This window comes from Rhinichthys klamathensis, unplaced genomic scaffold, assembly GCF_029890125.1.
Source record: "Rhinichthys klamathensis goyatoka isolate OS25496 unplaced genomic scaffold, OSU_Roscu_1.1 h1tg000387l_1, whole genome shotgun sequence".
Classification (NCBI taxonomy): domain Eukaryota; kingdom Metazoa; phylum Chordata; class Actinopteri; order Cypriniformes; family Leuciscidae; genus Rhinichthys; species Rhinichthys klamathensis.
Window position 1 is genome coordinate 149,194 of NW_026606891.1, and position 23,650 is coordinate 172,843.

Consider the following 23,650-nt stretch of genomic DNA (forward strand, 5'->3'; position numbering starts at 1 on the left):
CTAAGACAACAATCAAAAGAAGCTAATAATTTAGATTAATTATTTGACCATCCAGACATAATCCCCTTATTATGGTCAAAATAAATAAATGCATAAAAATAATAAATAAATAAAAAAATTAAGTAAATACCCAGTTTAAGCTGCCTCAAATTATTAAGTCTGACAAATTCACAGATGGATGAGGATATGCACAGTGATTGGTTAGTTTATCCCAACTGACCAGGCCTTGTGTTTGCTGCTGTGGTCGCCGCCTCTAATTGGACGGGATATTGCGACGTGGAGTCGGTTAGAGGTAGTTCGCGATCCCTTGCACCTTTTAAGAGCATCAGCAAGTGTGAAAAGAAATGATTACTGTAAATGGCCTCATTGTGCCTCCATGCTGGCTTAGTTGTGCATGACTGAGCTGAGAGCAGAGAAGGAGGTGGGAGCGGAAGAAAGGAGGGGGAAAAGGAGATAGGGGTCCTGTCACTGAAAAGTAGAGAGAGGATGATGACAATACTGCACACACCTCATTCTCTGTATCTGGTTTACACGGGAGTGTGTGCAAACACCATGGTTGGGCAAACTTTAAATTAAAAGAAGAAAAAAAATAAATATATATATTAATTGTTTGACCACCCTGAAACTCTCCCTTCCAATAATTTTTCTGTAATTCTTGTCAAATGAATAAATACTCGGCTCACATTTTAAGCTGCCTCACATTATTACAGTAAGTCACACTGATCCTAAATTCAAAGATGGATGAGGTTATAAACAGTGCTGCACACAACTCACTCTCTGCGTCTGGTTTACGTGGGAGTGTGTGCAAACATCAGAGTTGGGCAAAATTCAGAATTGAAAGAGTGTTTCCCATTCAATTCATGAATGTGAATTTGACATACAGGATGTTGAATTGGAATCAATTTTCTGAATTCGATAATTGGAATATTCTGAGTTGCACAACACTCACACAACCTGTGTTGACTAATAATGTCTGTTTGTTTAATATATAATTTTTTATACAGTTTTTTCATTTGTTTTCAAATAACAAACAACTTAATATTGACAAAAAATTTGACATCATTGATTTATACCTGTATATTGATGTTTGGCTATATTTTGAATAGATTGAGTTTGGAAAAATAGAACATTCTAAGAGAATTAAGGTCATGTATTATTAAGTTTATGAACCATTATCTGTAAAATGAAAATCTATACATTTTTTAATTTTATGTATGAAAAACAAAATATATAAATTTATATATATAATTGAATTACAATTCTACATCTTTTCCCACAACTTTTAGGTTAAGGAAAATTGGCATGAAAAGGCCTACTTAATTTAATTCTGAATGGTGCACAACCCTGGCAAAAACTGTGAAAGTCGTATTTAAATTCATAATATTAAAATCACTTGATGTTGTTCAGATTTACTTGCACACATGAACTTGCTGTTTCTGTTTGACTGACATTGTTACAGCTCCTTCTCAAATCAAATCCTATTTCTCCTGTTAACCAAACATGGAGAGGTTCATTGTGCTGGAAGAGGGCTGCCCGCTAGCCAATGAAACCAGCAACGAAACAGCTGAACTCACAGAGAGCAGTCTGCGATTGCTTCTGTCATCATCAGCCTGCCTACAATATTTGTGCTCTGATAAATGATCCAATTCAATCAGAGCACCCAGTTTGCTCTGTGTGGGTATTTGTAAGAGAATGTGTGTGTGTGTTTATGAGGCCATTGAGAGAGAAAAGAGAGAGAGAAAGCATATTTATCTCCCTTTATTAAATCTCACAATTGTCTCAAGAAATGTTGGAACCATAAATTCAGTTTGTGGTTCAATTTAGAATATCAAAACAAGCCTCCTCTCTGCCTATCTGAATAGACTGTTTGTGGGAGGAGAAAGACTCCAGCAATGTCATGGAGGTTAAACTAAGATCTGACTCACTTAAAGTGCTCCTAGCGTGTTTACCAGATTCCACAGCAAAGATGGCACATGTCAAATCATGCAAATAGGTAAATGTGTGCAGTTATACTGTATGTTAATACGCACTTGATTGTGATGTCATAACTAAAACTTCCTTCCTTAATGCCGAGTTCAGACTGCACGATTTTAGCCCCGATTTTGGCTCGCCGACAGGTTTTGAGAAATCGCCGACAAATGCCCGAAATCACAGGCAAATCGGTGCTCGTTTACGCGAGTGACAATCACGCAGTGTGAATGAGCAAAGACGCGATCTGAGAGAATTGCCGACGAGTCGCCGACGCCCGTGAGATATTTGGCATGCTAAATATCTGGACCTGTCGGCGATTCACAATCCTGCTGTGTGAATGTGTTCTGACTGAAAACTACATCGGCGATGACCGACAGCCAATGAGAGCGCAAGATACAGGGAGGAGGAAGAGGAGTTATAGACCAGAATATCAGTATTTTAATAGATAGGCCTATATTTACAATTATATCAAACAGAAACAAAGCACAAACATTTGCATGACCAGCAGAAACAGCAGGACATTTGCTAAATTATTTATTTACCCCCAACTCTCTTTGCAAAACACAGTCCTTGCTCCAACCATTTCCTGCATAAACTGTTTTTTTTTTGTTTTTTTCGCTACAAATCAGTGCACAGACAATTTGTAGGCTATCATTTTTAATAACAAATTCAGTGTCGCGCGAGAACTCCGGTCTCACGCACGCGTGATCTTCCGTTATTTCCTATCACTTCTCGCGTTTGTTTGGTTGTGAAGCGTAGTTTGCGACCAGGCAGAAGTTGTCGGCGATTCTTTCTTTTGTAAAGTCATGCAGTGTGAAACCTCCTGTCGCCGATCCATCGTGCAGTGTGAACACAGCAGCAACTGAATGTTACCCCAGATAGTCATGCAGTGTGAAAACAACAGTGACCCGATTATTTTGAAAATCGTGCAGTCTGAACTCGGCATAAGTTGCAAAGCAGGTTGTGAACCGCTTTATTGCTCTTTTAATATAGATCTCTTTTTTTTAATGATATGCTGTTTAAAAATTGAATATGTAAACAGAAAATTCTCACATTGTGTAAGCAGGTGGACATCAAGACATGGGGCCAATGGACTAGTTACGAAAAGGTCAACTAAACCGGCAAATGTCGTGGCCTCTGCCTCTTTGTTGTATACATAAAGGATTTATACTAGGACACAGACTCAATTGAGACTCATCCATCCTGAGTTGGAGGTGTAAACAACCCCGCTCTTCCTTTTGGGGGTGAAGTGGAGGGTCTTTTCTCCCTCTTTCCTCTAATGGGGTCCCCTGATACAGGAAATGTCATCAGCTCGGAAATAGATGGACCCTAACCACCACTGTCGACCAGCGTGCACACAATTTTCAGATACAAACGCACAATAATAATTAGATTTTCTGACCAAGCCTCATGACAATTCATAACTCTTTTATTTTTTGACAAATTGCATGGTGATTTGTATGCTCTCATTTGTACATTTTTGTACAATCTCATATATTCACTTTTGTTTAACCTGCTCATGCCCCACTGAGGGTTAGGTTTAGGGGTGTAAGTTCAAACTGAATTTTTCTTTCTTTGTTACAAATCGTACTATTTCATACCAATCACATCATACTAATTTGTACAAAATTGCAGCTTTGTAAAATACTTAAAGGTGCAGTAAGGGATTACTGAGAAACACTGTGGCTGAAATCAACCCAAACAAACACACACCTCTCTTCATTGCTCCGGCCCCACAAGAGTGGATGTCTCTTTATCCATAGCTGAAGCGAAGCAAAATAATGCTTCACGAAAAATAAAGCTAAGATGATGAATGAAACATGTTCCAAAAAAGGAACATGCAGTACAAAAGAGTTTATACAAGCAAGAGTTAATTGTTATAGTCGCCAGCAGCACACCAGCTCCAGACAAACAATGACACTCAAAACTTTCCTGTTACTATAGCAAACATTACAACAACAGCATATCTTGGTACTAGGGGTGTAACGACACCCTCATGTCACGATTCGATACATATCACGATTCTGAACTCACGATACGAAAAAAAATAACTGTTGAATTTGGTATTACATTGGGTGTGTAAATGGCTTGGACTTGGTGCTGGTAACCCAATGCACAGGACAATAGAGAATATTTATTATTCTGAAGCTGAAAACAGAATTATTTTAAACCAATATGCTTGCACTCTTTCACTGACTAGATATATTTAAAATAATGTAGGCCAGTTATTACTGGTTATTACAGTTATTCCCCCATTCCATTATTATACAGTATATTGAACATTCTATATAGTTTAATGTAGTACTGACACTAAAACTCTGTAAACTTGAATTTTTTACCCAGCACAGTAATTTTCATCTTGGGTGAACTATACACAATACATATTGTCACTATCCATGATACATATTGTTGCATTTTTGTATTGTGATATATTGTGACACGATATATTGTTACACCCCTACTTGGTACTGTGAAACATAGCAAAACCAATATTACTCACATCCGTTTTCAGGCCTTCCTGCTTGGGTCTCTCCAGCGCTGAAAAGCTTTTCTAATATTAACGCGGGTCCTAAAGCTCTTGCCTGATCATAAGCCGTCTTTTTCTAGTGACGAATGAATGAATGAATGAATGAATGAGGCATTTATATAGCGCTTTCATATGTACTATTGTACACCCAAAGCGCTTTACAATCATATCAGGGGTTCTCTCCTCAACCAGCACCAGTGTGCAGCATCCACTTGGTAGTGATATTCCTCTGACCTTTTCTCTTTTGTAATCTTTCTCAGCCATCTCTCTTTCTACAGTCTTTCTTCAAATCTCCCTCTTGCTCTCTCTCTCCTCCCCCATCATGAGTGGACACGCCCCCTACTGCTGATTGGCTAAAAGTGTGTTGTGCTGCTCGGTTTCAAGAAATTTTCAAGAGCGTTTCTCAAAAATCGCTTAATGCACGTTACAGCACCCTCAAGCTTTCTCATGAGATCGGGTTGGATTTTAACATAAAGGCTAAGTTTAAGTAACTGGCCCCTGGATGATTGAAAGATGGTTGCTATTAGCCCAAGTCAAAGAGCCAAACTCAGATCCCTCCTTGTTTTTTCCCTTTCCTTTTCTTTAAATTTTTTATGTACATTTTGGGAAATATGTTTATTTTTTTAATTGTGACCTAATTTAATGATCATAAGTTAAACAGCCGTAATCAATTAAACTAATGTATCTGATATTTACTTGTAAACACCCTGTATTATTAACTTTATAATATGTTGCATTAGTTGACAACTGGTTCCTCTTTTTCCTTTGTAATATTCAACAGTGCATCTGTTTTTTGTTTGAATTTTGTGACTGAAGTTTACCTGGAGATTGACTGCTTTACTTGACTACAATTTGATTTGCCTATAGTCTTACCTATCATTGCCTGCATCAAACACACAATAATTCCCACATCCTTTTTATTCTTTTCTGCTGAATTGACACCATTAATCAAGGCAGATCTCATTAGGATGAGGTTGGGAAAGACCTTGAGCAGTCCTGTGCCCTCCCTCTCTCCTCAATGCCCTCTCACCCTTTTTCCCCCTGTACATTTTCCTTCCCTTTCTCCGTTCTTGTGAACCTTTTGTGCTTGCTTTGGTCTCTTCAGTTTCAGTGCACTGACAAAAGCAGACGGTGGCTGCTTCAGTAATAGCTCAAGCTTCATTGGCCTGTCAGATCCGTCCTCCTGCTGTCGCCTTCTCGACTGAAGAGCAGAAGACTTCTCAAAGTCCCACACTTACCCCTTTTCCACCAAAAACGAACTGGTTCGGAACTGGTGCTGGTTCAAAGTTGGTTCGGAGTTGGTTCAACTTGCGAACCTTCTCAGAACCTGTTTGTTTTTCCACTGACTAGAGCGCCCAGCAAACGACGTCGTTACGTCACTGTGTACGTCGCCATACGTCTTAGCTAGAAACGCTTGCAAGTACAACATTACTTTGGGATTATCTCTAACTCGTGAACCAAGAAGGCTTTAAAAACAATTGAAATATGTAAGTCTTTTAATCTTTTCCTTTGATATGTAATCTTTTCTGATTAGTTATGTACTCCTGTCTTGTGTATTTTTTTCTTTCCATTTATTTGTTCTATATTGTGACTGTTTTCTCCTTTGTTTAAATAACGTTTTCAATTAAAAAAAATGATAAAAAAAAAACTAGAAACACTTGCGCCAACTTCAAGCATAACAATTACAATGGCGGACTACATCGTGTTTCTGCAAAAGTTTCTCCTGGCTTTGCGATCCTATATTATGTCAGAAAATATGTTATCTAAACCCGCCCCCAGCCCCCGACGTAAGCATGACGTGGTAAAAGAACGGTTCTAGTCCAGCAAAGAGTTGGTGCCGGTTTGGAACCAGTTTTCCTGGCCGAGAACCGGTTCTTTGGCTGTCGAAACACAAAGAACCGGTTCGCGCGCAGGCACCGGCTCCGAACCGGCTCTCAAAATGCGTTGGTGGAAAAGGGGTAATAGAAAACAAATCCTTTGTTACAGGAAATATTTGAGGGGAAAAAATCGGTTTAATAGATGAAACCCCTTTAATGCGGCCACAAAGTGCCCCCCCCCCCCATTCCTCCAATCACTCACTCAACTTCCTCCTCTTTTCTTCCATCTTCTCTTGTTAGTCAGAAGGTGTTGTGCATGCTGATACACAAAAGGCTCCACATCTTTTTCTGCGGGGCATAAATTACGCCCGTGCGGCGGATCGTCTATGAGTGCTTTCCTCAGTTATGGATTGCTGCGTTCTGGACTTGACAGGAACATAATTAGAACTCTTGATGAAATCTACAAAATTATTCCTCCGTGGCTTCAGTGGTCCTGAAATGTATCCATATTTGTCACCGTGCACTTGAAGGGCCTGTTAGCGCACAGCAGTAATGGCTCCGTTCATTTATCCTGTAATCTGAGGATGATAGAGGAATAGTTAGTCGGATAGATAGATGGAGGCCAGGACTGGTGGGGGGATGTTACATACTAAGAATGAGAAAGTAGAGGAGGGGGGGCATGTTGATTAGTTGCTGTCTCATTCTTGGTGTGAACAGGACAACACGGACATAGAGAATGGCCAGATCACAAGACCACTCACAGGACACTGTGAAGGGTTGTGATGAAACACAATGTTATGTATCACAAACAAACAATAAACACAATTTTTATAGCATTTACTAATTGCCACTACCATTTAAAAGTCAGGGTCAGTTTTTAAAAAATTATAATAATACTTTTATTCAGAAATTATACATTATAAATCTCTTTACTGTTACATTTGATTAATTTAATATTACAAAAGATTTATATTTTGAACTTTCTGTTAATCTAAGAATCCAGATAAAAATGTATACGTTTTTTGAGCGCCAAATGATTTCTGAAGGATCATGTGACACTGAAGAGTACCGGTAATTGCTGCTGAAAATTCAGCTTTGCCATAGCAGGAATAAATTACATTTTAACATACGTATATTGAAATAGAAAACAGTTTCACAATATTTTACAATATTACTGTTTTTTGGTTGAATAAATGCAGACTTAGTGAGCATAAGAGAATATTTCAAAAAATATCTTATCGATACCAAACTTTGAACAGTAGCGTAGTTTAATGTTAATTTAATAATGTACTACAGTATATAGCTATAGCTTATACTATAAATGTGCTACTATATCTAATGCATTAATAAGTAACCTTATTGTAAAGTGTTACCAGATTTTTGGGTGGTGATGGCGCAGTGGAGTGAGAGACTGGGTTTGAATCCACTGTGAGACACCAATGTGTCCTGAGCAACTTAAAGGTGAACTAAGTAACTTTTTTACCTTAACCGGACAGCTTTGGAGTCATTGTAATGTTTATATTACTGATTTCGTGTTGAATGGTGGTCGTCTCGCACCCCCCTGGTGCCTGTGAGCCGCAAAACCACCCTTGCAACTTTGGGCCGGCGGGCCGCCGGCCTCAGTGTTAGGAAGTATCGTGTGATATCAGGTCTCGCGAGGTAACGAATTGCTTTACGGCAAAAAACAGATCTGATAAAATGAGCATCAAACAGAAATAACCCGGCGCCGTATACATGTGGTGTTCGAGGCGCACATACAATACAGACTGCCGACAGTTAAACAGGGGTGCACAGCTCTTAAAGGGGCCATACCTTATTTCCACTCGTTACAGCATCAATCCTACTGAACAGGTACCGGTGTACAGGGGGAGGGGATCCGGCCGTGAGTGCGAGCCATCTCTGCGTGAGTGCTATTCACGACAGTACAAGTACTCCACAGCGACTCTAGGGGTCGCTGTTTGACAAAAACGGAATTCCTACTTAGTGCTGCTTTAACCCCTAGTTGCTCCAGAGGCGTGCGACCTCTGACATATAAAGCATTGTAAGTCGCTTTGGATAATAGCGTCAGCTAAATGAATAAATGAATTTTATTACACTACTCTATGGAAGTAGATGCTGATTGGTCAATCACAGCATTCAATGGTCCAATATTTCCTTATGTTCATAGTCGTCCATGGCAGACCTCTACGCTCAGACCTCTCATCAGGGTAACTGAAACCGGTGCTACTTTCTTGACTTTCGTATCACACCACAAACTCGCTCTCTCTTGTTTCATACAAACATAATGCCGCCAGTATCAATTATTGTGAAAATGACCTCAGATGACTTCAGTATTAATATTGCTGTAATGTTTTGCAGTAATTATCTTGTTGCTTGGCAGATAGTTTTGTACACCTTATAATTTAGTATTTTCTTAGCTAAAGCTTAAGATAAGATACAATTATAGAATGATTTTACCTCAAATTATTATTTCATGCACATTTTATTTGGTATGAGCGGGATAAGAGGGATGACGTTCCCTACTGATTTAGTTTTCTTTTTCTTTTAGGTAATATCACATATCCACACTATCTTGCTTTAGATCACAATAAAGCATCAAGCAGCTCAAAACTCCATTGATTTCCCTCATTTCAGAGGTGAGCTATGATATTCCTTCTTTCCTCCAAGTCTTATCAAATGCACAGCTGAGCAGACCTCATCCATCCACGGGATCTTTTCAGATGAAGACGCCTGGTGTTTACTTCACCCTCTCTGTGAGTCTTGTTTCAGGGCAACGTTTTGCATTTCTTAAACATCTGTCTGTTCATTGCTTGATTTTGACCCGCACAGTCCTCCATCTCTCTTTTACCGAAGTAGGAGGAAGCCCTCTCCCTGTCAGGGTGGTGCAGCGGGGCAGAAAGAGAATGTGCGTGTTTAACGTAGGAAGAGGGAGGAAAGGAGCGACAGAAGACTCATTTAAATGAGATATACAGCCAAACCTCATATGCATGGCCGAGGAGAGAGGGGGGGAAATGAGAAGCAGAAAGAGGAGAGACAGAAGAATTGAATATGGATTAGAGGGATGAATATTCTATTATTTCGCCCCATTCTGCTGATCTCCCTGTTGCTCCTCGGTGCTCGAGTTGAAATATATTGATGTGGCGGAGAGATCGGTTTCTGTGGCCCATGTAGTCCGGGGGAGATGTGTGGGTGTGCCACTTGAGCCGTGGATTATGGGTACGGCACGGTATTCGTCTACCTCCCTCAGACCTGAAGCCAATTTGCAGCCAGTTTTCCAGGTGCACAGATCTGGTTTAGAGTAATGAATGCCGATGAGCTAGTTTTCCTATGGTTGGCATTAGCTGTGCGTGTGTACGATGCCTTAAATCCATGTTGCCGGTACATCCATGCTGCGTGACAGGAGATCTGCCTCAGCCTTTGTCTATGTTTGTAATCTCTGAGATGATTAAGGAAGTCTCTTACCCCCTGTGGAAGAGCCTAGAATGATCCCTGGGGCCTGGGATACGTCCACACATATTGCTGAAGCATACAGAGTGTCTCAAAAACAGGGACAGCAAGTTCAAATATGGGTCACGGTAGGTGTGTAGAAAAAAAACATACAAGTTAACCCTACAGAAAATGGTATTGTGTTTGTGCTAATCTCATTTAAAAGTGACCGTTCACACTTCACAGAGCTTTAGCGTGTTTTAGCTTAATAGTGTTTATGAGATTTGTCTCCTTAGAGGTCAGGTGGGGTAAAGGTGAGAGGTGAGACCTTATCTAACACAAGCCTCTACAAGCTTCATTACAGGACACGAAACTGCACTATCCATAAACCGGCAAATCCCCTTCTTTAACTTATTAACAATGACAATTGGTAGACTACATGTTTCAGCTTTAAAAATAACACAAGCACCATAAAAATAGAGACCTGACTGAATGCAAATACGTTGCTTGTGTGTGTGTGTGTGTGTGTGTGTGTGTGTGAGAGTGTGTGTGTGAGAGTGTGTGTGTACTGTGCAGACAGCTCCTCTACATCCTTTTTGAAGCACTCTAGTTGGTAAGTCTACATTGGCTTAAGGACTCCATGTATTCTTCAAGGGCAGTGTCTTCCTATATAAGGTGAGCGAAATCTGACCCTAATGGCTTTGAAGGAAAGAGCGATCACTGGGAGAGTAAGGTCAGACAGAAAGAGTAAGACAGAGATAAAGTCCCACCTCTCTATCAAAACAGCACTCTCGAACTGAACAGTCAGCTTACACAAACGTCTGTCACTAAAGGGCAATGATTCACTTGCAAAACCATAAAGTACAATTGTTTTACAGTTGCCAATGGTAGCATATAGGTGACCACAAGATAGATTTTTTCCAGCTACATGAGATGAACTCGCGGTGGCAGCTGAAGCATGTGCCATATTGGTGCAAATACCAGTGATGCTGAGTGTTCAGGCAAAAGTAGCCATCTGGATTTCATCAACTGGTGTCAGTAGGAAGTTATAAAAATGTCTTAAGCCACTTTAAAGCCTTTGGTTGAGTCAAGCATTGAGTCATTGTTTTTTTTTTTTTTGGTAGTATGGTTTTAGCTGTAAGGAGATGATGAAACGCGCAATGATGCTGTGGTGTTGAGAGTGGCTGCGCGGTTGTTGAAAGTGTTCTGAATGGATTTTAGCATGTTGCTATGTGGTTACTACACTGTAAAAAATACAGCTTGCAAAATGTTCTTCTAACAAATGTAAAAAAAGTAGCTTGAACAAAGATTATTTAGTAGGATGAGTACGTTTACTATCTTGAGTGAACTAAACAAGAATACTCTAAACATGATGTTGCTAATAAATGTCATATGGTTCAGAGTTCATATTTTTCTGAATGACAATTGTTGATCATCACTATGTTTGAGATGTGTGTTGAGGTATATGTGCATCTCTTTGCAACTTTTTTTGGGTAAAGGGTAAAAAGTTTGCCTCTAATTTTAAGAGGCAAATAATGTTTATATCATGTTTAGCTTTAAAAATCAAACATGGAGATGAAAAAACAAGGATTTTTGCCCCTTGCATTGCTAAATGCTAAATCTTGTAATGTTTTAAGTTCAAAAGACTACCTGCTACTGTAATGAGAGTGAATTAGTTGAGATAACTTAAGTTGAATGTGATAGGTTGCCTTATTTTTAGGTCAACTTTTTTTCTGTGTAGGGTGTTCAGAGTTATTTATCAGTGGTGGTTTGTGACTGATTATAAATCCTATCATATCTTACACAACTGAAAAAATAAATATTAAATAAGATTTGAAAAAAGACTGCTGTCTTTTCAGTGCCATGTGATCGGCCTAAGGAAAAAACATTAATATCTCCTGGATCAGATAGGTAATGTGTATCAAACACCTGTGTTTTTTGACATGACAGCATCTGTCACTGTACATAAAAAAAAGTGAGAAATCAGTCAGTGTGAAATCTACTGGAAATGAGAACTACAGGTTATTTTTTATGGTATGCCATAAAGTGTTTATTTCTAAATGTGATTGTTGGTACATTTTACCAATATTTACCATACTTTCCATACAAAAATCTAAAATTAAAATATGAAAAATATGCAATATAAAAATTATTTTCAAATAAAGCATTTTCTTTATAAAAGAAAAGATTTGGTCTTCTAAAAGCCTTTTTCCATCTTTTATTCAGGGTTGTCTTATATTCAGAACAATACGGTTGTTTCTTACTGGCCCAATTATATGAGCCCAATTTCAAAAAGTCTTTATGATATTCTAGTTGTATCGCCCACTAGGAGTTTTGCTTGTTAGTCACCCTTTTTCTCAATATAGTGTTTGGTCTTCTTGTGTATGTTTTTTGCTGTCCTGCTACTCTGTTATTGCATGTCTTTATTTCCCCGCCTCTTCATCCCTCCATTCCCCTGGCATATATGCATTCCCTTTTTGCCTTTTCAGGTTTCAAAGAATAAGATTTGAAGCTTGAGCAATTTGTCCTGACATAAGGAGATGTTTAGAGATGTGCTCACACAGAGAGAATGAGAGAGAAAGAGAGTGACATGCAGACTGACTTGTTTTCGGGGACCTCCCTCTCCCCAGTGCCCCTTCGCATTGTTCTCATGTCCTGCTTGACTGCCGGCGTCTAATCTTGAGGGGTAAGAGAGCAGAGACTCCCTTGGGTTTCTGTGCTCAGCACCTTGTTAGACAGCTCCTCCAAGTGCACTGGCTCCTGCCTCTCCTGTCAGCCTCCACTCGCCATCTCCTCCATCTCTGTGTCTCTCAGTCGTTCCCTTTTTAAATCTCACTTCTGCCAAAACACGTCGGCCTGTCGTTTGGAACTGCTGTATTACAGCAGCGCTGAATAAGGAGCTGTCAGCGAACGCGTCGTGTTGAAGAGCGCAGCGTGTTCACATTAAAAAGAAGTGTATGGTGGGAAATAATGCAGTGTTTACAGAAAGATCAGGATGTAGGTGTGCGCTGTGTGTGATAGGGTTTAACTGTATTAAGCTAGATTTACCGCCACTTGCTGTCGTGTGTATACAAACCAATCTCTACCTCTCCGACTCTGTCATCAGTGCAATAGCTGATAATAACTGATAATGCGGCTGTCATCATTTACATGTAGAGGCAGTTAATTAGAGCTGCAAGTTATTTAATAAGCTGAATTTCCATCTTCAAAGTGGATGAGGCTGCTGAAAGCATGAGAATGAAATCATTTGCCAGGTATTATTGCATCTTAATATATCATGATAGTAGAATAGTATGGAGTAAAACTGAATAGAGCATAAGCTAAAAACCACTCTGTTACTATTTGTGTATCTTAATAAAAGAGTAGCACAGTAGAACGTAGTTCTGGGCAGTATGCCAGTTCATCTGGTATACCGGTTTCATGTCTGATATGTATTTTTCAAATATACCGCCATACCGGTTCATAGCTAAAACAATTGCTGCATCTATTCAGTGGCCATGAAGAGCGCTATTTAGAAAGTTTTGAGAGGGGACAACTATTAACGGCACACCCTTCTTACTAATGGTTATAACTTCATAACAATAATTAATAACCTACAGTCTTTTTAAAATGGCAAATGCCATGTAGAGACCTATGATTTGCCCTATGAAGCGGAGAGAGAGAATAAAGCATGGTTTAAATTTCTGTAAAACTATTTTTTTTTTTAAATAGCTTCACTGACGATCTTTAAAAAAAAAGGTTGTAAAAAACTAAGAATGTAACTCCAATCAATCAATCAATCAATCAAACAAATATCCTGTTGGAAACATAATAACACAATATTAGAGCATATCCCCTTAAAGGCTAGTTCACACTGCCCCAGCAAACTGTTGGGTTTTGTTGGATCAGTGATTTTAGAGCAGTATGAAAATGACATGTGTTTCCCACCATTCAGACTGAAAATATTTGAAATGTTGGTGTTAGTTTGGCATCATGAACCTTCAGAAGAAGATAAAAGACAATCCCCATTTGTCATTTGCTCTCTAAACATTGTTTACCGACAATGTAAAAGGTGTTTAATACAGCCCGGAGCTCTTGTCTCTCATTAGGGGAAAGCCCTTTGTCAGTTTGATGGACAGGACATATGTTATCCTGATGAAGAACATATCTTAGAGTGAGACTAAGATGAGACCGTAGCACTGTAGCAAAAGTGAAGAGCATTTAGACTTGTGTTCTCTGCTAGTTTTGACCGAAATCCTTCAGTCAATTATTTTGTTCCTGCTTAAAATACATTTTAGGCTCAGATGAGAGGAAGAGAGCAGTGTTGTACCAAAAAACTATGCTACCCCTCCTCCTCCTCCTCCTCCTCCTCCTTCCCTCCTATTGCAATTAACATGTATATGAGGAGTCTCAATGGTGTCAAATGGAATTAATTAAAAGTGTAAAACGGCCATTAAGAGAATGTGGAGGATAAAGGCAGCAGGCGAATCCGCTCTCAAGGGTCAGCCGCACAAGAAACAAGAGTCCCTCACATCCCGCAGGACACGCACAGTCATTCCGGCAAATGCCACCCTCGCTTTTTTATTTATTTATTTAAACTTGCCTTCCAGTACCTTTTTTAGGTGACGAAATGAGCACCGCAGACAGAGGAGCGCTTCAAATCTCTCTATAACAACTTGTGGTTTCTGTACTATGTGAAATCACAGAGGCTAAAGCTTGGGAGAAGCCCGCTAGAATAAATTAATTGAAAGGATTAATGATGGATTTGCAGCGACTACAGATGAGAGGGAGACAGTTTATAGGACTCTGAGAAAAGTGGCTCCTTTAAGCTGCTTGAGACGGGCTGAGGAAAAAAAAACCTCATTACGATCAGAGGGACGGACTGTTGTCCCTCAAACCCCCCACCGAATCTCTAAAGTTCTAGAGATGTCCACCCTCGCTTTCCATATTATGGCAACACACAGCTAATTAGAATATGGGCGGTAAGTGCGCCTCTTAAACGCATGCTAATTATCTCGTCTGCCGTCCGTGACCGGAGTCAGGAGGTAATTGGCCCGCAGCAACGTGACAACTCCAATCATCTCCCGAAATTAGTCGCCCTTTACAAGGCCAGGCCTACTGCACTCCCCCTTCGATAGGGAGAACAATCAATTTGATAAGTGGCCATGCGGCCCATTGTTTTACATTAATTAGACTAATTGCAGAGTGTTAGTCTTTGTTGTGCAGCGTGAGGGTGGTCTTTTAAAATGCTATTCCGTCGTACATATGGTGTCATTTTTCTTTCGTTCTTTCCCCCGCGCTGCTGGAGTCTCGCCGTAGCACCATGGCTGTAAGTCAGCCCGGGTTGGAGCTCCTATGAACGCAGGGTTCTGTGACTGTGCCTTTGATTGGATTTCACAATGTGGGCTATGTCCCATAAACCATGTCTATGCCTAGGACAAAAATATAGGCCATGTCTTATTCATATAGCATTAGCCCAAAGGCACTCTCACCTAGCCTCATATTTATAACCTGGATTATCTTACCCACTGATCAGCGCTAATGGCATATTTAGCCCGGGATGTGGGGATGCACCTGATATAAGACTAAAGATGTGAGGAGCCGCTGAACATCACGACTCTGCCGAAGGACGGTTTATCTTATTGGGAAAGAGCTGCATATTCATGGATTTGCATCACAAATCTCTCCTTGCATTAGAATTACACATAGTTCCCTCAGATAAAAGATGCAGAATGTGGACAGCAGAGGAGGTTTTTTGCTGTGCTGCTGGTTTCGTCAACAGCATATTGCTACTGAAGCAGTTTAGGAGTGGCAATTACAGTTTTGGACACATCATTGATTTTGCCTCATGGTTACATGAGTGTCAGAGGGTTTACCGATTGTGAGCATTCTCAATACGTTCACATATTCGCAAACATTTAGCCTGCGTAATGTCTTCTCCAAAGTTCCTGTCTGTGAGGGTTTTTTATTCTTTTTACAGTGCACTAATGCCTTCATTTACATACCTTTCTTTTCTTTTATAGAACAGAAAAAAGTTGTTTATAGCAGAATTTTACTGCTCTTTTCCATATAATGAATGCAAATGGTGACTACAGCTGTCAAGCAAGATATTCAGTGAATAACAGCTTAAACTTCAGTCTGTTCTTCACACAAAACTATCATATTGAATTCAATTTTGGAACGTACTGAACAAGACGATCCTTGCTCCCCATTCACTTCAATGGAAGAATGCAGCTCAGACATTTTTTTATTTTATTTAAACTATTAATTTAAAATCAAAATAACTCTTCAGTAAATCTAGTAAAATGTAGTAAACATCAATGTAATATTATCTGCTATAAGCTATTGAGTGGTGCAGGGATGACATATTTTTGTGGGCTAACCCGGAAGTTAGCAACACCCTGGTTCCCTTGTCAAAAACCCAATAGGATTTTTCCATTGGCTTTTGGATTGTTGCAGAAAATAAGGCCTGTGACTAACAAAAGTTTATGATTCTTACACGTTTTGTTCATCTTGATAATATTCCCAAATTAACACAACTTTTTTTAATGAATTTTATAGTGTAAATACAATCGGCAGAAGTCAAAAGCTAACCTTAGGCTATAAACGAAGTACACCACGGTCGCATGACTTCAACGTCACCATAACTCTTTGTCTTTAAAAACATTTTCCCTGAAAGTTTGACTTATAATAGTTTGCAAGAGCACGATTATAAACACAACAAGGCTGTGAAAGTGGAGTTTATCTGTTTAATGTCCCCGACAACGTCTGTAGTCAAATTTAGCAACTTTTTAGCACCCACCGTTTTACAAGACAATTAAAAGCTTTTAAAAAAATATCGCAAGTGGGTATTACTGTATTTTATATTGTATAATAAATATGAATAATAAATATGAAAATATCTTGAGCTTGTGCTCACCACAGGCATTGTTTCAAGCATTTAACCAAAAAACAATTTTTTAAACCCATTGACTTTAGGACGATGGAACCGGAAATCCTAATTTGTAACTTGTTTCCGGGTTTTGGCCTACAAGAAAACATCATCCCTGCACCTGTCTATAGCTTATATTCTCATAATTTAAAGTTGTTTTGAAGTAACTAACTACATTGAAGCTTTTTAAGCAGAATTCTTTGTCCTGTAAAAAAAAAAAAAAAAACCTGCAACAAATTAATATATAAACCAGGCACTTTCCTTAAATAATTTCACTAAATATTGTTACATGAAATTATTGTAATACATCTAATAATATTATTTTGTATATTGCTGCAAAAACCCTGTAAATGTCAAATGTTGCAAAGAAAGTGTAGGGTACTGCATGTGTAGTGTACTGTGTAGGGACTCAAATTTTAATTTTAATTTTAATTTTTTACTGCTTCATTAAAATGAATCAATCTTTTCAATCCCTCATATACAAGCTGTAAAGCTATATGTGCAATTCAGGGGCCGTTTACACAGCACTGTTTCCAAATAGACACTGAAAACTTTTTCTGCGTTTTGGCCAGTAATTTACTAACCTGGCCCTAGCCAGATGAATTTCGCTCCGCCTAGCTTCACTCACATCCATCTGGAACCGATCCATTGAAATGGCGTTTCAGAAGGCTGGGCCTTATCAAAAATCCTTGCATATGATTGGATAAGCCACTTGTCTGTCATCTTTATCGACGTGCTATTTCAACCACTCACACCGAAGCCAACCCGTGACGCTGAAGAATCCGGTCGGGAGAAGGCACTGATCTATATAACATCGTTTCCACCAACAAAAGCCTTAAGAGCCGTTCTCTGATGTTCTTTTAATGAAACAATATTAGGTAGATTGGACAACACGGATGAAATAGCAGCATCAATGTTAACGCTTGTTTCCTCGATGCGAGCCGCCATTGTTGTCTGAATCAAAACAGTCTCACGGTCGCTTCTCCATGCGTCCTGATTGGCTAAACCATAAAGTTGGTTGGGGAAATCACTCTCAATGGAAGAGGTTCCAGATGGATGTGAGTGAAGCTAGGCGGAGCGAAATTCATCTGGCTAGGGCCAGGTTAGTAATTTACACGACAATGGCGTTTTGGGGGCCTGACAATGCACACTTTTGAAAACAGGTTTCAAAGTGCAAGTTTTTGAAAACAATACTGTTATCATCTCTGTGCAAACTACAAAAACGCAAATTTGTAAAAACGGTGACGTTTGTTGTACATCGTTGTCGTGTAAATGCACCCCCAATGTTTTGTGACTGTACACTGCTACTGAAATGTAGTCAAGATAGTAGGATTGCTACTTTTAGTTAGTTACACCCCAAACTTAGTAAGATTATGTACAAAATAAAATGAACAATAAAAACCTTTTACTTTGTTTCTTCTTTTTTTCCAAACTTGAGTCCACAACTGTTGATGGAACTGACAGGGAGAATACTTGAGAAAGCTTCACTCTGTGTTCCCAGTGCTATATAGTTGTCTCTTTTTGAGAGGGGATAAGCATGTTATGTGAGATGTAAAGAACTGAGGCACATTTGGATGTGTGTGAACCAGAGGAATCTCATACCTGCTGCCTCCTCTGAGGCCAGAAGCTTCCCCAGAGATCTACTTAAGGCAGCGCATGAAAATGAACAAGGAAGTGCTTTATCTCTCCTCACACTACCATGCTTAACACATCATGTTAGCAGAAAGAGAGAAAAAAGCCCTCACTCCGAACACTTAGGTATAATTTTACACTCAGTATCACAGGAAGCGTTTCTTAGCTGCCCTACATAGGACCAGGCAGCTGTGCTAGAACAGAGACGGAAAGATTTAAGTCAAATGTTGCGATTACTATGCTCATATTTGTCGTCTGATTATCAATTGGGTTATGTTTGGGATGGCCCATTACAATTGTAAACAACATTATTGATAAATATAATAAACAAGAACATTAACACTTAATTGTAACATTTCAATGATGAAAGAAATGACTGTGAATAAGTCAAGAACTGCTTTAATTTAGTGGGCCCTATTTTAACGATCTAAAACGCAAGTGTCAAGCGCAAAGCGCAAGTAACTTTGTGGGCGGATCTCGGCGCTGTTGCTATTTAACCGGCGGGATAAATGACTCTTGCGCTCGACGCAAATCTAAAAGGGGTTGGTCTGAAGTAGCTTCATTATTCATAGGTGTGGTTTGGGCGTAACGGGAAACAAACCAATAAGAGTGTCATATCACATTCCCTTTTAAGAGCATGATGAACGAGGTGCGCTTGTTCCATGGCGCAATACTATTATAACGGTGCATTTACCAGGCGCGCTTCAGAATCGGTTCACAGCCGAGGAGATCGATGTTCTCGTCAGGGCCGTAAAAGAAAGAGAAGTGACATTGGGGATGGGACAAACCCACCCAAATTAGCTTCGGTTAAAGGTGCTCTATGTAACTTTTCTACTAAAATGAATCCTTTTTTTATTGCCTGTGTGTGAAGGGGTTGTAATCACACATTAAAATGATCCACTTGTCGAGTTTTGCTATTACCTCTGAAGGCCAGTATTCCTATTTCTATGTGAAGTCTCTTGGTCGGATTTACCGCGAAATCCAACGGATGTGACGTGCATGCGCGCTCCCGAGCCTCTCTCCTTATATACAGTCTATTGTAGACGGTCAGGGAGTTACGTCCGGTTAAAGGCGCACGTTTTTCGGCTTATATCTCAGTCAATCTTTGATCAATATTCCCAACACTCTAATCGTTCGTAGGGCTGGACGGGGCCTTTCCAACGAGCCCACCCCCGAGGTCCAACTCGCCCGGCTTCCCCGAGTTATAGCCGTTCGAAATCGGGGGTCCCAGCGAACGGCGATCCGGTAGGGGGCATCCCCGAGGCCCGCCACTCTAGCGTTCGGGCAAGGGTTCCCCTGGGACCTCCTCCCCCGAATTTGAGCTCTCTGGGTCTTTGCGTTCCAGAGATACGAGCGATTTTCTTCTGAGATCGTGACGTCACCGGCGTCCGCAATTTTGCAGCGCGCCTGATGGTTTTCTGCTAATATCTCCGCGAAAACACCACCAAAACTATGGAACTTATATGGTTCTTTTCAGCTCGACTAGATGGTCCCAACGAGCTTGGTGCTCGCCGAATCCGTCTAGTATTCGCCGAGATGTTTGCGTAATAGACGGTATTGTCTATGAGTTCGAGCACGAGCGCTCTTGTAAAATTTGGTTGCAATCTGAAACATCACCACTAGAGGCCGCTAAAAGTTACGTAGAGCACCTTTAAACATGCATATAATAATTTGGGTAAATGTGTAAGCTTTATGCCTATTTTTCCCATCGTCATGGACACAACAATGATTTCCCTCGTGTTTGAATATTTTTCCTTATAATAATGTATCATTTGCAAAAAGTAAAATGCATCTGTGTAGATGAGAGAATCATCTACAGTGTATGCGCGTTGTTCACACTCTGTATTATGGCCAAGCATGCGCGCTTAAAATAGCATCTAAATGTACGCGCTGCGCGCCACTGACTTTAGACTAGGTTTTTTCTGGTCAGTGGCGCAATTGTTTTCTGGAACTGCAAAATAGCACCAGGGATTGTTTGCGCTGGAACACGCCTCCTTTTTTGCGCTGAACCGCCCACGGAGCGCAAGTTCATTCCCTAGTTTGCCGGGGTGCGTCTGTGGAGGGAAAAGTCCGCTTTGCACAGGTGCAAAATACGAATGATACATGCGTCGGTGTACAAAGTCAATTGCGCTGGGTGCAAGATAGGGCCCAGTGAGTCATTAGACCGATTCAGTGGGTAAGTCAAGAACTGTTCTGGGGTCCGTTTCCCGTACAACAACATAACTCGCTGCTTAACTACCATTGTACGATGCATCGTTGAAGAAATCAATTAGCTAGTCACGACTGTTTCCCGAAACCGTATTGTCGCAAATTGGTAGTTCAACCACGTTGCCTAATGATGTCACGCTGGTGGTGGAGTAATAACTACTTTTAATGAATCTGTTTGAGATCTAATTAATGCTAGATGTTTTGCTATAAATTACGAACATTTCCATTTTTGCTTTATTTCCAGATTCAATCAATGGCTCGTTCTTACGTACTAGAGCACATACGCACAAGCGCACTCTTCAAAAGCGGTACTTTAAATCTCTTGACACACTACAAGACAGAAAATGACATTTTATATGTATTCTAAATAAAAGATATAGATTGCACTGAACCACACAACTTTGCGATGCTGTTTGCGAATGTTCGTTAGAACTATGGATTCAGGAAACACCGACTCGTTAAACTATGCTGATAACGACGGACCATAGTTGACTAACGATGCTTTTGGGAAACGCACCCCTGACTGATTCAAGGAGTCTAATTCAACGAGTAAGTCAAGAGCTGCTTGATTGATTCAGTGATTTGTTGAACAAATTTAATGAGTATGTCAAGAACCACTGATTCAGTTATTCGTTAGACCGATTCTAACTAGAAGCTCATGAGTTTATGACATATTTTTTATTCTTTTTGACAGATTCATTTAAAAAACTGGCTCATAAGAGTCATTTGTTAATGAATCTAACCGATTTATTGTTTTTGCTAACTCCGTAAAATATTACTTTTACCATGATGTAGATGCAGTGCCGCTCAATATCAGTTAAGCAGAATGCTGATGTTTAAGAAACGTTAATCTCACAATAAATCATTTCGTTCGAGTAATTAAAAGGAAAACGAATCCAAACCTAAACACCATCTTGGCATTGAAGACCATTTTTACATACATGCACACTGTGCTTTAACCCGGATTCTGATGTGTCTTACTCTCAGCCAATTTTCCATTGTGTCTAAATCATGACGTCTGTTGTTTGGTCATATCTGTAGCTGCTTATTGTTGGCTGATGCATTGCTCCTCTGAAGGCCAAGTTGTGGCTGCCCATATCTCTGAGGGGAAATCTAGCTGAGTGGCTTTATCTGAAATGGAGAGAAAGCAGGAGGCACTGGGCTCTCTAAGTGAACCAAATGTTGCTCCTGGCAACAGCAGATATGCCCGTCTCCAGTCCTGTGCCTGGAGATGAAAGTGGCGTTGGGCCCTGTGCCTATATATGCGTAGACTTTCCCTCAGAACTAAGAGGATAGAAGCCGAATGAGAGGAAGATAACCGTGCTACTAAGAATAAAACGACTTTTAATCTTTTTGATGTACATGTCATGGAAAAAATGCTGAATGTGCACATTTAAGTGAATGTTCATAGTGATCTTAAAATCTCAATTTGTAACGCTGTTAAAAGCGACTAGCACCTTGTATTGGGGTTACGATGCTGTGTACAAGTTTGCATATGGGTAAATGCTCCAAAAAAAAATCTGGACCTATTCATTTTTTTTTTTTTTAATACATGCAATTCTTGGATACAGTAACTTGAATACACCTCTTATATAATGAACATGTTTTTAATTTCTGAATTCAAATTCATTTTATTTTTTGAGAGACAGTCGAAAAACAACTGTCCTGATATCATAATGAAGAAAAAGCCTCATTAAAAAGATGAAATTCTTGAAAAGAAAATCTTAGGTTTCTCTGAAAATATCAGATAATTTGACCTTTTTATAACAAGACATGGGGCCAGATTTACTAAGCAGGGCAAATTAGCATGAGATCACAATTCCTAAATAAGCGCTGATGGGAGTGGGAAGTTAACTACTGACGACGCACAAATTAAACACAGACGCAGCCAGATCTTTTCCATAATGACCAACGCAATCTACCAAGAGCAGTGCAAATTAGCGTCTGGTTTAAGACATGCTTTTTTTGGGCGCACATATCCCAGTAAATTGACTAGCACAAACCTAGTAAATTACCTTGCATGATTCACTTAAAGTAACACTATGTAGTTTTTCAACCTTCATAATATATTTCCAAGACCCTTGTGATGGTACATCGACTTACAATAGGTTAAATGACACGTCTGCCATAGCCTGACGTGGTCTGTATCGCTTTTACTTGCACTATGTAACTTCGGGTTTCGGGTAGTAACCCGAGCACAAAAAGAACTACAAAATTCGACTGCTTTACGGCATACGTCACTTCCCCCACCACTTCCTCAAATTGTCTGTGGCCTGGGAGTCTCCCGCATATTGATAGCGTCTCCCTGATGCCCGCAAATTAGTTAAAATCTCCCGGAATCTAGAGCGCGCATGCGAGACAAAACATACTGCGCGCATAACATACATAGCGCGAGCACGGCAGAGAGGGAGAGAGCGAGAGACCTTGCGAGTGTGCCTCACGAAAGCTAGTCAACCCGCCACCAACCCGCAAGCGGTTAGTAAAATGTGCGGTAACTCCCCCAAAAAACCAAATCATATTTATGAATTTAAAAATGCATGAAAAATATATATAAACCTTTTTGAAAATGATGTATACTCACATTACGTTTTGCTTCCACAACATTTTTAGAGCCATTCAATTTAGACATTTCTTGAAAATGCTATAAACATTTTTCAAAAAAAATATATAAAAACTACATGAATGCAGACTACATTTTTAAGAACTTTGAACTACATTTTTAAAAGATTTTTCTTTCCTTTTTATCGTGAACACTCTTATTTGGGATTTACACATATCAATTTGTGAGTTAAAAATGATTATTGGCATTATACTGATCTAATGTTTTGTCTCTGTATCTCTCTCTATATCTTTCTGCTTCTGTACTGGGAAAGAGCTGAGAGTGGCAGGGCTGGTAACCGGATATGCTGGACATTAGTTGACAAGGTCAGATTTTAGAACTTATCTGTCCCTCTTTCTTTATGTGGGCTAGGTCGCACTGGCCCAGATCCTGTTGCCCCGCTGCTTTTTAACAGGTTGTGTACAGTGTTGTTTGTGAGAACAGCAATGATATAGAAGCCAGTCATTATTCAGTTCTTCATGTGCATTACATCACTCTTATCTTCTATGCCTTTTATTTCGTAGACCTGTCTTACTCCCTCAGCCAAACTGGTGGTGATT

General features: G+C 39.8%; 1 protein-coding gene across 3 annotated transcripts in view; it reads left to right on the plus strand.

Annotated features, from left to right (window-relative positions):
* The window catches only part of esrrga (estrogen-related receptor gamma a), a 186,406-nt gene that overhangs the window by 70,915 nt on the left and 91,841 nt on the right, over window positions 1-23,650 (plus strand). Inside the window, exon 1 of one of the 3 annotated variants that reach the window (XM_056234083.1) lies at window positions 23,388-23,416. The exons of the other annotated variants lie outside the window; for them this stretch is intronic. The gene's annotated coding sequence lies outside the window, so the exon portion shown is untranslated. Of the gene's footprint in view, window positions 1-23,387; window positions 23,417-23,650 lie in introns of those variants that run through there. 3 annotated transcript variants of the gene reach the window in all.